Raw genomic sequence first — 15,669 nt, 5'->3', positions numbered from 1 at the left:
TGTTGTGAAGACCCATATTAAAAGTGGTGTAATGCTAATAAGACCAATGTAGCTACTGCCAAGATACCAATGTAAAGTTTCATTGTTCAAAAGTTTAGGGCCTCCTTGGTAAAACCATGCATGTCATATTCAGTGACTATGGCATACTCTGAGGTAGATTCAGTAATAATTTTTGTGCATCAATAGAGTTTTGGCATTTTCTAGCTAAGTTAAGGCACCAACACCACAACTCTTATGAATCACCTAGTCAGGTCTCAAGAGAGAGCTTCTTTTGTCTCATCACTATATCAATCCATGAAATGGTGGAGAGCCTAACAACCTTCTCTTTTAATCACTCAAGCTAGACCAAATTGACAAGTTGTATTCCTACCTAACCAAACATTTTCCATGTTTTTGCTTCCTCATTAAAAGATAACAATCTAGGGGTTATCCTGATGCATAATGTACCTTTCGACAGACTATGTTAACACCTTTTTTTAGGAGATTAACCCACTAGCCTTTGTTCTATAGTACAAATAAAATCGGTCACACTTTCAAATTTTATTTGGATTTTATTTTCACCCATATGTAGTAGCATTGTGCTGACCAATACGTTGGCTTTAAAAAGTAATGCAGTTCTAATAGTCAATATTGACATGGTTGGTCAATCTTTTTATATGGAATAGATTTATGACGACAGGAAAATTATAGAAGTATCGATAGTCATAGAAAATAAATTTGCAGAGAGATTGGGAAGACCAAATCAAGTTCCCACATCCATTGGATGGTTGAAAACATCCCAACATGAGGACTCAGATACATATCTTGGAAAGGAATCTTCAAATGGAACCCGATCCAAAAAAAAATAGACAAACGTAAAAGAAATCGATCAAGAACCAGGAACAGATTCAAAAACTCATTATGGGTATTGATATATGTTGGGATAATGTGGTAGAGATGAAGCATAAGGTATTGGTGGGCCATTGGGAACACATTAGGATGTCTAGTGGACAAATGAAAGAATGGGTGCAGAAATGTTGGTTCTGCATTGTTGGAAATAGACTGAAGGTAAGCATGCTCCTCAATAGTTGGTTTGGATTCCACTTCATGACAGTGGAAGATGTAGATAGGATTGGCTCAATCTCATGTGTGAAAGGTAGGGGATTTTTATGCTTGTAGAATTAGACAGTCGGATTTAATCCTATTAAAGAAGATCCCCAGCGAAAATACATATGGGTTAAACTCCCTAGCCTTCCTTTGGAACTATGGACCAAGAAGGAAATCATGGAAATTGCCAACAAGATAGGAAAATTCTATTATGTTGATGAAGGGAGTGCTGGCCTTCTAGAAAACTGAGTACCATGCTTTTTCATTGAACCAGATTCCATAAAAGGTCTCTCGGCTACCCTTGATATCTATTAGAGTACACAATATATCATAAAACGAGTGGATTACTGGGGAATCCCTTTTAGATGTTTGGGATGCCATAATACCATACATCTAATAGTGAAATTCCTACGTAGACTTGGTTGGGATGACATCAAAATTTATGGTAAGGCTATAGGCATAAATCAGAATTATATTTTTCCCAAGAAAGAACATGCCCCTTGGGAGCTGCCAAATGAAGTGTAGGTGCCTACGCTAGAATAAGTTCCTATAAACAATAGTAGTAGAAAGGATAACAGTATGTCGACTCTAGGAATTAATACTCAAGAAATAGATTCCCAAGAGAGGCCATATGGACGGGGAAACTTGGCGAATAATGAGAAGAGAAGCTTAATATGACTAAGATGGAGCAATTAAGATGACAAAGTGAGCAGGACAGAAGGGTCACGCACAGAAATGAAGAACAAGATGAGTGAGAATGAAAAAGGATGAAGAAATATCAACATATAAATAGTTGCTTAGCAAGCAAAGGTGGAAGATTTCAGACTCAAGTAGTATCTTTGGTTGTTAGTTGTAATTGGTTCCCAGTAAATGCATATATTTGTTTGCCCAGAACAAGAGAAAAAAAAAAAAAACCTGTTATTTGTTTGCATCAATTTACTAAGCAATGGTATATCATCATAAATATATGATGTTTTCCTAGAAATTTGGAGCACCTCCTCATAGATCTTGTCTGCTAGAATTCTATAATTAATATTATAGAGGCAGAGTCAAGGTGCTTATGCACCAAAGTGCCAAAGTGTACTCTGCTTATGTAGAATAACAGTCAATAAATAGGAACTCATCTAAGTCATACAAAAGATCACAATGTTCAGAGAGCCAAAAGATTTCTAAGCACCTTCCAAGAAAAAAATTAGCACGCTTATACATCTAATGGGAATTGCCATCCATGGATCATTACTTCAACCAAACTACAGTAGTCAAACTTTCAAACCATTAGGTATGGAAGTCATAAAAACACCAAGTAATGGCATGGCTTACCAAAGAACAATCGCACTGCCATGACAGGAGAATCATTTGGCATGTGTTCAGACACATCCAAAGTTAATAGAAAGACAGTTTCCTATTCAGATTCTGGTTCTTCTGAACCCTCCTCAGTGTCATCATCATCATGATTTTTATCATCTTCTTCCCCTTCAATATCTTCTTTAGTGTCAGGGGCATTATCGTTATTTCTTCTAAGTCCATGAAGCTGCCTGAAATCAGGGGCAACAATATGAAGCATCTCATTCAAAGCTTGGTGCTCATAGCTTTGCCGAGAAGCTAACTTGGGAGGTGGAGAATTTTGACTTCTTGCCACTGCATCTTCAGGCACTGTGTGTTGACACTTCAAGCTACTTAATAGTAGATCTTGCCTAGACCTAATATTCTCACTTGCTGCTGCAATCTGACTAGCATCAAAATCTTGATTAATTCCTTCATCACAGATCCTTCCTGTCCCTAGCTGTCTATCATCACTCTGAAGAGATTCATTGTCACCATGAACTGAACCAAATGTACTGACTTCCCAACTACCAGCAACCTCTGATGCTAATAGATCAATTGTTGCTATCAAATGCTTGTCTCCCTTGTTTCTAGCATCTATCTCATCTCTATGCTGCTGACTGACAGGAGATTGACTCTGCCTCTCCCCATTTAACAAGTTTCCAATAGGATGGGATGTTCTCACCAAATGCTGGCCACTGTTATATGTATCAGGTAATATTTTTGGTTCAGCACCAGTCCCGGTGTTTAATGTTTCCCCTTGATTTTCACCAGCTAAGTCTATCCTCGCCCATTCCATTGGAGCTTGTTCTTCATCTTCAAGTTGCATTGTTTCTCCTCCCAAACCCCCTTCACCATCTCTTACTTCATCATCCTCCTGAACCATTTCTCTTAGATTCTTGTTTGATTTGGCAGGCTCATTCCCCATAGGATATGTACAAAACTTGATCCTTCTACATCCACTTGTGCTTTCAAGAAAGTGAGTTGCATCTGCTTCTGCCCCAAGGAATTTTAGTTTCCGATCATAATGCAATCTTTTTGGAATGGAATCGTGAACAAGAAGCCATGGAATTACCATTCAAGTTCAATCAAGTATGGCTACAAGATAAATATTTAGTGGACCTGATTAAGATATCTTGGATGAGGCCTTTAGGGATAATGAAAAATAAAATGATGTATCAGATCACTCAAAAACTGCACATGCTAAAGTCAAAGGTTAAGACATGCATCATCAAGTGCAAGAAGACACTCTCTCGGGAGTTTTCTATTATAGATAAAGAGATTTCAGAATTAATGGACCCTACAAGTCCTAATTTCCTATCTGAATAAAGCAAAAATACAATATTGGAGCTCTCTAAATTATCAGGTAGAGGAATGGAGAAACAAAATAAAAAAGATGCGGGTTTCTAGGGGAGATAATAATACTAAGTACTTTCATAAGATAGCTTCCAAAAGAAAAAATTCCGACACAATCTGGTATATTAGAAATATGGACAATATAATACTAACTACTCAGAAAGACATCCTGCAGGAAGTTGTAAGTCATTTTAGTAATCATTGGATTGGCTAGGAATCACATTCTTCCTCCCCCAATCATCCAGTTTCTTCACAAGCATGAGCTGTTCACTCTTGCTGGACTATTGAATAGGCTGGATCTATGACGGAGTACAAGTATAAAAAACTATTGAAGTTACAGTACAAGGATTCAAAAGGCAGTCAACTATGCATCCAAATATGTTGAATGGAAGGACATACATTCAATATATGCCCCATAGAATATTCATAATTCCAACATAAAGTACAAAGTCAGGGGCCCTAAAATCCATTTTTCCTGATTTGATCCCATGTGAGGATCTTACGTCATCCAACTAGCCAAAGGAATTGAGGACCATGGGAAAACACCATTCATCTAGATTTTCTTCCAAATGGGATCCTAGTGGATGTCTTGATGACCAACTATAAGAGAGTAGGATTTCTTGAGAGTAAACATCCCTTTGGTTTGAGAACCTCACCAGAGTTTCTCTTCATCCTCAGCATTGGATATTTTTCATTTTTGAAGCTCATGAGCTAAAATAGGTCAGGGAGAGAAAGATGGATGTGATTTCCAATCCTCAACTGTTCTCCATTCCTGCCATAGCCTAGGGGATTGAATCAGTTTCTAAAATTCTTCTACAGTAAGACCCTAATGCTTTGAGGTAAAGGTTATTAAATCTCTAGGATTAACAATCCCTGAATTGTGGCATCTATTGCCAAGAATCTTTTGAGAATAATGTAGTCACTAGTGTGCCCATTCCAAGTCTCTCAAAAAACATGACTTTGAATTAAGGTCTAGTTGTCCTGTGGCAAATTTCATATGGAAGATCTTAGAGGATGCTTGCTTGCTTGCAACTTTTTCAATTGAGAAGAGTGGCCATATTTCATATCGCATATTTGTTTCTAGAGTTCATCTCTAACCCAAAGTCAATTCCAACATACTTTATCTCCCAATGCTTTGTTTAGGATCCCCAAGTCTCTCAATCCTAAAGCCCCACTCAATTTAGGATACAAAGCTTCTCTCAGGATTTATATCAAAATTTCTGAAATATGGGCAACACCTACCATTAATAACTTACCTTTTGCAGTGACCACTATCTTTATAAACCTCCAGACATGAATTCAAGATAGTTTTTGAACCCAAATTTTGACAAAATCAGATAAATAGATAAGTATAACTATGCACCCAATCATAGGAGAAGAAACTATTTAAGAAACTAAAGCAACTACAACTGATACTGGAGTTTAAAAATTCTTCGACATCAACTATCAGACCATCATATGACTGGAGGTGTGTCATTTGTGATGCCTAAGGTTTATTGTTAGACATACATTACTGGTTCTTGGTCCAATCATGTTGGTATTCAAGACCATAACCTTGATTTTCCTGTGATCCAAATAGGAGCATGCTTAGAGAATGTGCAACCCCAACAAGAAATCACAGAGTTTCATTCGTTGTGGACACTTGTAATATTATGGAAAGACATATAAGATCAACAAATCAAAAAATCTACACACAAACAATAATTTGTTTGGGAGGCAAATCAACTCTGAATTTTGTTAGCAAAGAAATTCTACACCTACAGCACATGAACAGTTTCAAGCAACCAAATAACAACATGCAAAGGTAGGGGAAGAAAATCAACCATATGAAAAATATGGTGAAGATCACACTTTCCTTGCTGATAATTTAAATCCTGAAAACACTTTTGAGGTCACAGAAATACAGTTCATTAAACTAATCCTATTTTCATAGACACTGAAAGTAAGGGAGCTGTAGACTTTCATGGTAATACACTTGGCACCTTAGCATTTCATTGTGAGTTTGAGTAGGAGTAATGTAACCCCCATGTTGCACTTTGATGTAGACCATGACTTTGTCCTTTATTTCTTTTGCTTAAAAATTTGGTTTTTCCTTTCTTTCCAAAGCATTGACATGACAAAACTACGGTAAATAATCCACTCTCTATTTTGAACTGGACTATTGAATATGTTGGATCTATGAGGGAGTACAAGTATAAAAAACTGTTGAAGTTACAGTACAAGGATCCAAAAGGTAGTCAACTATGCATCCAAATATGTTCAATGGAACGACATACATTCAATATATGCTCCATAGAATATTCATAATTCCAACATAAAGTACAAAGTCGGGGGCCCTAAAATCCATTTTTCCTGATTTGATCCCATGTGAGGATCTTACGTCATCCAACTAGCCAAAGGAATTGAGGACCATGGGAAAACACCATTCATCTAGATTTTCTTCCAAATGGGATCCTAGTGGATGTCTTGATGACCAACTATAAGAGAGTAGGATTTCTTGAGAGTAAACATCCCTTTGGTTTGAGAACCTCATGAGAGTTTGTCTTCAACCTGAGCAATGGATATTTTTCATTTTTGAAGCTCATGAGCTAAAATAGGCCAGGGAGAGAAAGATGGATGTGATTGCCAATCTTCAACTGTTTTCCATTCCTTCCATAGCCTAGGGGATTGAATCAGTTTCTAAAATTCTTCTTCAGTAAGACCCTGATGCTTTGAAGTAAATGTTATTAAATCTCTAGGATTAACAATCCCTCAATGGTGGCATCTATTGCCAAGAATCTTTTGAGAATAATGTAGTCACTAGTGTGACCATTCCAGGTCTCTCAAAAAACATGACTTTGAATTAAGGTCTAGTTGGCCTGTGGCAAATTTCATATGGAAGATCTTAGAGGATGATTGGTTGCTTGCAACGTTTTCAACTGAGAAGAGTGGCCATATTTCATATCCCATATTTGTTTCTGGAGTCCATCACTAAACCAAAGTCAATCCCAACATAATTTCTCTCCCAATGCTTTGTTTAGGATCCCCAAGTCTCTCAATCCTAAAGCCCCACCCAATTTAGGATACAAAGCTTCTCTCAGGATTTATATCAAAATTTCTGAAATATGGGCAACACCTACCATTAATAACTTACCTTTTGCAGTGACCACTATCTTGATATCCCTCCAAACATGAATTCAGGATAGTTTTTGAACCCAAATTTTGACAAAATCAGATCAATAGATAAGTATAAATATGCACCCAATCACAAGAGAAGAAACGATTCAAGAAACTAAAGCAACTGCAACTGATACTGGAGTTTAAAAATTCTTTGACATCAATTATCAAACCATCATATGACTGGAGGTGTGTCCTTTGTGATGCCTAAGGTCTATTGTTAGACATACATTACTAGTTCTTGGTCCAATCATGTTGGTATTCAAGACCATAACCTTGATTTTCCTGCGATCCAAATAGGAGCATGCTTAGAGAATGTGCAACCCCAACAAGAAATCACAGAGTTTCATCCGTTGTGGACACTTGTAATATTATGCCAAGACATATAGGATCAACAAATCAAAAAATCCACACACAACAATAATTTGTTTGGGAGGAAAATCAACTCTGAAATTTGTTAGCAAAGAAATTCTACACCTACAGCACATGAACAGTTTCAAGCAACCAAATAACAACATGCAAAGGTAGGGGAAGAAAATCAACCATATGAAAAATATGGTGAAGATCACACTTTCCTTGCTGATAATTTAAATCCTGAAAACACTTTTGAGGTCACAGAAATACAGTCCATTAAACTAATCCTATTTTCATAGACGCTGAAAGTAAGGGAGTTGTAGACTTTCATGGTAATACACTTGGCACCTTAGCATTTCATTGTGAGTTTGAGTAGGAGTAATGTAGCCCCCATGTTGCACTTTGATGTAGACCATGACTTTGTCCTTTCTTTCTTTTGCTTAAATACTTGGTTTTTCCTTTCTTTCCAAAGCATTGACATGACAAAACTATGGGAAATAATCCACTCTCTATTTTGAACTGGACTATTGAATATGTTGGATCTATGAGGGAGTACAAGTATAAAATATTGTTGAAGTTACAATACAAGGATCCAAAAGGCAGTCAACTATGCATCCAAATATGTTCAATGGAAGGACATACAATCAATATATGCTCCATATAATATTCATAATTCCAACATAAAGTACAAAGTCAGGGGCCCTAAAATCCATTTTTCCTGATTTGATCCCATGTGAGGATCTTACGTCATCCAACTAGCCAAAGGAATTGAGGACCATGGGAAAACACCATTCATCTAGATTTTCTTCCAAATGGGATCCTAGTGGATGTCTTGATGACCAACTATAAGAGAGTAGGATTTCTTGAGAGTAAACATCCATTTGGTTTGAGAACCTCACCAGAGTTTGTCTTCATCCTCAGCATTGGATATTTTTCATTTTTGAAGCTCATGAGCTAAAATAGGTCAGGGAGAGAAAGATGGATGTGATTGCCAATCCTCAACTGTTTTCCCTTCCTGCCATAGCCTAGGGGGTTGAATCAGTTTCTAAAATTCTTCTACAGTAAGACCCTTATGCTTTGAGGTAAATGTTATTAAATCTCTAGGATTAACAATCCCTGAATTGTGGCATCTATTGCCAAGAATCTTTTGAGAATAATGTAGTCACTAGTGTGCCCATTCCAAGTCTCTAAAAAAACATGACTTTGAATTAAGGTCTAGTTGTCCTGTGGCAAATTTCATATGGAAGATCTTAGAGGATGATTGGTTGCTTGCAACTTTTTCAATTGAGAAGATTGGCCATATTTCATATCCCATATTTGATATTTGTTTCTAGAGTTCATCTCTAACCCGAAGTCAATCCCAACATAATTTCTCTCCCAATGCTTTGTTTAGGATCCCCAAGTCTCTCAATCCTAAAGCCCCACTCAATTTAGGATAAAAATCTTCTCTCAGGATTTATATCAAAATTTCTGAAATATGGGAAAAAACCTACCATTAATAGCTTACCTTTTGCGGTGACCACAACCTTTAGATCCCTCCAGACATGAATTCAAGATAGTTTTTGAACCCAAATTTTGAGAAAATCAGATCAATAGATAAGTATAACTATGCACCCAATCACAGGAGAAGAAACTATTTAAGAAATTAAAGCAACTACAACTGATACTAGAGTTTAAAAATTCTTTGACATCAATTATCAAACCATCATATGACTGGAGGTGTGTCCTTTGTGATGCCTAAGGTCTATTGTTAGACATACATTACTGGTTCTTGGTCCAATCATGTTGGTATTCAAGACCATAGCCTTGATTTTCCTGCGATCCCAATAGGAGCATGCTTAGAGAATGTGCAACCCCAATAAGAAATCACAGAGTTTCATTCGTTGTGGACACTTGTAATATTATGGCAAGACATATAAGATCAAAAAATCAAAAAATCCACACACAAACAATAATTTGTTTGGGAGGCAAATCAACTCTGAATTTTGTTAGCAAAGAAATTCTACACCTACAGCACATGAAAAGTTTCAAGCAACCAAATAACAACATGCAAAGGTAGGGGAAGAAAATCAACCATATGAAAAATATGGTGAAGATCACGCTTTCCTTGCTGATAATTTAAATCCTGAAAACACTTTTGAGGTCACAGAAATACAGTTCATTAAAGTAATCCTATTTCCACAGACACTGAAAGTAAGGGAGCTGTAGACTTTCATGGTAATACACTTGGCACCTCAGCATTTCATTGTGAGTTTGAGTAGGAGTAATGTAACCCCCATGTTGCACTTTGATGTAGACCATGACTTTGTCCTTTCTTTCTTTTGCTTAAATATTTGGTTTTTCCTTTATTTCCAAAGCATTGACATGACAAAACTACGGGAAATAATCCACTCTCTATTTTGAACTGGACTATTGAATATGCTGGATCTATGAGGGAGTACAAGTATAAAAAACTCTTGAAGTTACAGTACAAGGATCCAAAAGGCAGTCAACTATGCATCCAAATATGTTCAATGGAAGGACATACATTCAATATATGCTCCATAGAATATTCATAATTCCAACATAAAGTACAAAGTTAGGGGCCCTAAAATCCATTTTTCCTGATTTGATCCCATGTGAGGATCTTACGTCATCCAACTAGCCAAAGGAATTGAGGACCATGGGAAAACACCATTCATCTAGATTTTATTCCAAATGGGATCCTAGTGGATGTCTTGATGACCAACTATAAGAGAGTAGGATTTCTTGAGAGTAAACATCCCTTTGGTTTGAGAACCTCACCAGAGTTTGTCTTCATCCTGAGCATTGGATATTTTTCATATTTGAAGCTCATGAGCTAAAATAGGCCAGGGAGAGAAAGATGGATGTGATTGCCAATCTCCAACTGTTTTCCATTCATTCCATAGCCTAGGGGATTGAATCAGTTTCTAAAATTCTTCTACAGTAAGACTCTGATGCTTTGAAGTAAATGTTATTAAATCTCCAGGATTAACAATCCCTCAATTGTGACATCTATTGCCAAGAATCTTTTGAGAATAATGTAGTCACTAGTGTGACCATTCAAGGTCTCTCAAAAAACATGACTTTGAATTAAGGTCTAGTTGGCCTATGGCAAATTTCATATGGAAGATCTTAGAGGATGCTTGGTTGCTTGCAACTTTTTCAATTGAGAAGAGTGGCCATATTTCATATCCCATATTTGATATTTGTTTCTAGAGTTCATCTCTAACCCTAAGTCAATCCCAACATAATTTCTCTCCCAATGCCTTGTTTAGGATCCCCAAGTCTCTCAATCCTAAAGCCCCACTCAATTTAGGATACAAAGCTTCTCTCAGGATTTATATCAAAATTTCTGAAATATGGGCAACACCTACCACTAATAACTTACCTTTTGCAGTGACCACTATCTCTATTTCCCTCCAGACATTAATTCAAGATAGTTTTTGAACCCAAATTTTGACAAAATCAGATAAATAAATAAGTATAACTATGCACCCAATCACAGGAGAAGAAACTATTTAAGAAACTAAAGCAACTACAACTGATACTGGAGTTTAAAAATTCTTTGACATCAATTATCAGACCATCATGTGATTGGAGGTGTGTCCTTTGTGATGCCTAAGGTCTATTGTTATACATACATTACTGGTTCTTGGTCCAATCATGTTGGTATTCAAGACCATAACCTTGATTTTCCTGCGATCCAAATAGGAGCATGCTTAGAGAATGTGCAACCCCAACAAGAAATCACAGAGTTTCATTCATTGTGGAAACTTGTAATATTATGGCAAGCCATATAAGATCAACAAATCAAAAAATCCTCACACAAACAATAATTTGTTTGGGAGGTAAATCAACTCTGAATTTTTTTAGCAAAGAAATTCTACAACTACAGCACATGAACAGTTTCAAGCAACCAAATAACAACATGCAAAGGTAGGGGAAGAAAATCAACCATATGAAAAATATGGTGAAGATCACGCTTTCCTTGCTGATAATTTAAATCCTGAAAACACTTTTGAGGTCACAGAAATATAGTTCATTAAACTAATCCTATTTTCACAGACACTGAAAGTAAGGGAGCTGTAGGCTTTCATGGTAATACACTTGGCACCTCAGCATTCCATTGTGATTTTGAGTAGGAGTAATGTAAGACCCATGTTGCACTTTGATGTAGACCATGACTTTGTCCTTTCTTTCTTTTGCTTAAATATTTGGTTTTTCCTTTCTTTCCAAAGCATTGACATGACAAAACTACGGGAAATATTCCACTCTCTATTTTGAACTGGACTATTGAATATGCCGGATCTATGAGGGAGTACAAGTATAAAAAACTGTTGAAGTTACAGTACAAGGATCCAAAAGGCAGTCAACTATGCATCCAAATATGTTCAATGGAAGGACATACATTCAATATATGCTCCATAGAATATTTATAATTCCAACATAAAGTACAAAGTCAGGGGCCCTAAAATCCATTTTTCCTGATTTGATCCCATGTGAGGATCTTACGTCATCCAACTAGCCAAAGTAATTGAGGACCATGGGAAAACACCATTCATCTAGATTTTCTTCCAAATGGGATCCTCATGGATGTCTTGATGACCAACTATAAGAGAGTAGGATTTCTTGAGAGTAAACATCCCTTTGGTTTGAGAACCTCACGAGAGTTTGTCTTCATCCTGAGCATTGGATATTTTTCATTTTTGAAGCTCATGAGCTAAAATAGTCTAGGGAGAGAAAGATGGATGTGATTTCCAATCTTCAATTGTTTTCCATTCCTTCCATAGCCTAGGGGATTGAATCAGTTTCTAAAATTCTTCTACAGTAAGACCCTGATGCTTTGAAGTAAATGTTATTAAATCTCTAGGATTAACAATCCCTCAATTGTGACATCTATTGCCAATAATCTTTTGAGAATAATGTAGTCACTAGTGTGACCATTCCAGGTTTCTCAAAAAACATGACTTTGAATTAAGGTCTAGTTGGCCTGGCACAAATTTCATATGGAAGATCTTAGAGGATGCTTGGTTTCTTGCAACTTTTTCAATTGAGAAGAGTGGCCATATTTCATATCCCATATATGATATTTGTTTCTAGAGTTCATCTCTAACCCGAAGTCAATCCCAAAATAATTTCTATCCCAATGCTTTGTTTAGGATTCCCAAGTCTCTCAATCCTAAAGCCCCACTCAATTTAGGATACAAAGCTTATCTCAGGATTTATATCAAAATTTCTGAAATATGGGCAACACCTACCACTAATAACTTACCTTTTGCAGTCACCACTATCTTTATATCCCTCCAGACATGAATTCAAGATAGTTTTTGAACCCAAATTTTGACAAAATCAGATCAATAGATATGTATAACTATGCACCCAATCATAGGAGAAGAAACTATTTAAGAAACTAAATCAAGTACAGCTGATACTGGAGTTTAAAAATTCTTTGACATCAATTATCAGACCATCATATGAATGGAGGTGTGTCCTTTGTGATGCCTGAGGTCTATTGTTAGACATACATTACTGGTTCTTGGTCCAATCATGTTGGTATTCAAGACCATAACCTTGATTTTCCTGCGATCCAAATAGGAGCATGCTTAGAGAATGTGCAACCCCAACAAGAAATCATAGAGTTTCATTCGTTGTGGATACTTGTAATATTATGGAAAGACATATAAGATCAACAAATCAAAAAATCTACACACAAACAATAATTTGTTTGAGAGGAAAATCAACTCTTAATTTTGTTAGCAAAGAAATTCTACACCTACAGCACATGAACAGTTTCAAGCAACCAAATAACAACATGCAAAGGTAGGGGAAGAAAATCAACCATATGAAAAATATGGTGAAGATCACGCTTTCCTTGCTGATAATTTAAATCCTGAAAACACTTTTGAGGTCACAGAAATACAGTTCATTAAACTAATCCTATTTTCACAGACACTGAAAGTAAGGGAGCTGTAGACTTTCATGGTAATACACTTGGCACCTCAACATTTCATTGTGAGTTTGAGTAGGAGTAATGTAACCCCCATGTTGCACTTTGATGTAGACCATGACTTTGTCCTTTCTTTCTTTTGCTTAAATATTTGGTTTTTCCTTTCTTTCCAAAGCATTGACATGACAAAACTATGGGAAATAATCCACTCTCTATTTTGAACTGGACTATTAAATATGCTGGATCTATGAGGGAGTACAAGTATAAAAAATTGTTGAAGTTACAAAACAGGGATCCAAAAGGCATTCAACTATGCATCCAAATATGTTCAATGGAAGGACATACATTCAATATATGCTCCATAGAATATTCATAATTCCAACATAAAGTACAAAGTCAGGGGCCCTAAAATCCATTTTTCCTTATTTGATCCCATGTGAGGATCTTACGTCATCCAACTAGCCAAAGGAATTGAGGACCATGGGAAAACACCATTCATCTAGATTTTCTTCCAAATGGGATCCTAGTGGATGTCTTGATGACCAACTATAAGAGAGTAGGATTTCTTGAGAGTAAACATCCCTTTGGAAAATTGAAAAGTGCACCTATCCAAGATGTAAACTTCATTATTAAAGATTTGTAAAGGATTAGCTGGTTAGATCTTTCATCTTAGCTGAATGTATCATTAGCTTTCCACATTCCATTAATAACTCGTTCTGCTTTTTCCTGCCTCTTTTCTTTCCTGAAATTCTGGGAGCTAATCTCGGTGTGTTTTTCATGGTTTTCACACCTTCGTTGCCCTGCCTTTCACTTTTTCCTTGTCTGTCCAGCCCTATAGCCTGAGTTTTGTGTATGTTTTAGGAAATATCACATTGAAGACTAATAAGAGCACTGGGCCTTTTGAAGGATTACTGATTGACAAGCTCTACAGATTTCTCCAAAACAATTGCAGGTTGACTCTGTCTCCCACCAATATACCACCTATGCATTTACTTCTAGTCAGAATGGTGCAAGAAATTTAGAGTTCGTTCACACAAAATTGTTAGAAGACAATGAAATTATAAGCTTTTACTCATAATAAAGCTTTTAGGGCCTTAAATTTCTTGATCACTCAAAAATAAGATATAATTTTGTACTATTGTTACTATTTTAATAGATTTATAACATTTCAACATGCAAATTTCTGTTGAGATTAGAAGAAATAAGCATTGAGTTTTCTACCATTTCTGCAATAAATCGTGAATCATGTAGAGTGAACTGGTACATGCATGTTTAATGTTTTGTGACTGGCGGAATGGAAAAAAATGATAACAGCTCATTACTTTTCAGTTTCAATCCTTCTTTCACAGTAAGGCTCTTATCTTTTAATGAAATGCAGAGGCTGGTAAATTAAAATTTTCAAGAAATCCCAAGTAGAGTTTGTTAAGAGGGAATTTTAAATTTTAATAGTAACTCCTTTTTGTCCTTTGTCCTCAGAAATTTGTAATGTTGCCACTTTAGCAGCCATTGTAGCCAGTCAAGCATTGATTACAACAACATTCTCAATCATAAGACAGTCCATCGCTCTTAGTTGCTTCCCTCGAGTGAATATTGTGCATACCTCACAAAATTATGAGAGTTAGATCTATTCACCTGAAGTTAACTATGTTCTCATGGTTATCTGCCTTGCAATTGTCGTAGGATTCCATATAATCCTAAATATTGAATAGTGAAATATGACAGAATGAAGTTAGATGTCCGAATAATAATAAACATGACTTGGAACTAAATCCTTGAAAATATTTTTTTCCTCTCGTTGGCCCATTATCAACTCAGCATTGGCACGTTTGTGGCGGTTTACAGTGATGATGGCTCCTCTTCTGACTCTCACTCTGACCTTGTTATTGCTCTTCCTCAAACTTCCCAAGTCCTAGCTACTTCCACGAAACATTTTCTGGTGCAACACTACTACTGGAATGCTTTCCTCTAACTTACTTCATTGTCTAGGGTTTACACTTCTGGATTTGCCCCCCTTTTGAGGCCACCCGGACCTCTTTTCCATCTTATTCTCTACTCTTCCTTTCTTTCCTTAAGATAGATTTTAGACTGTTTCAGAGATGCTCTAGGCAGTCAATCATTGTTCTTCTCAGTCCTCTTGACCTGTTTTGGTCATTTGAGCTCATTACATATTTTAGACTATTTCAGAGATGCTCTGTGCACCTCCTTATTGCTATTGTAAATCGTTGTTCTACTTCTTCCCAATCGGTAGGTTTAATTTAGTTTGACATAACTGAACTTGCTGTCAATCTATTTTTCCTTCTGGAGAAACCATGATCTCGATTGAAACTTTAGAATATTTGATCTATATTCTTTGATGTTTTAAAAGTATTTATGTTAATAATTACATATCATTTCCATAGAAGATTTTATTTTCCCAACAGGCATTGATTCAACTGGTGAGGTCG

Source organism: Pinus tabuliformis, chromosome 2_2, assembly GCF_031772625.1.
Source record: "Pinus tabuliformis cultivar Carrire ecotype Pingquan chromosome 2_2, CPIR1, whole genome shotgun sequence".
Taxonomy (NCBI): domain Eukaryota; kingdom Viridiplantae; phylum Streptophyta; class Pinopsida; order Pinales; family Pinaceae; genus Pinus; species Pinus tabuliformis.
Note: the sequence above shows the minus strand (reverse complement) of the source record.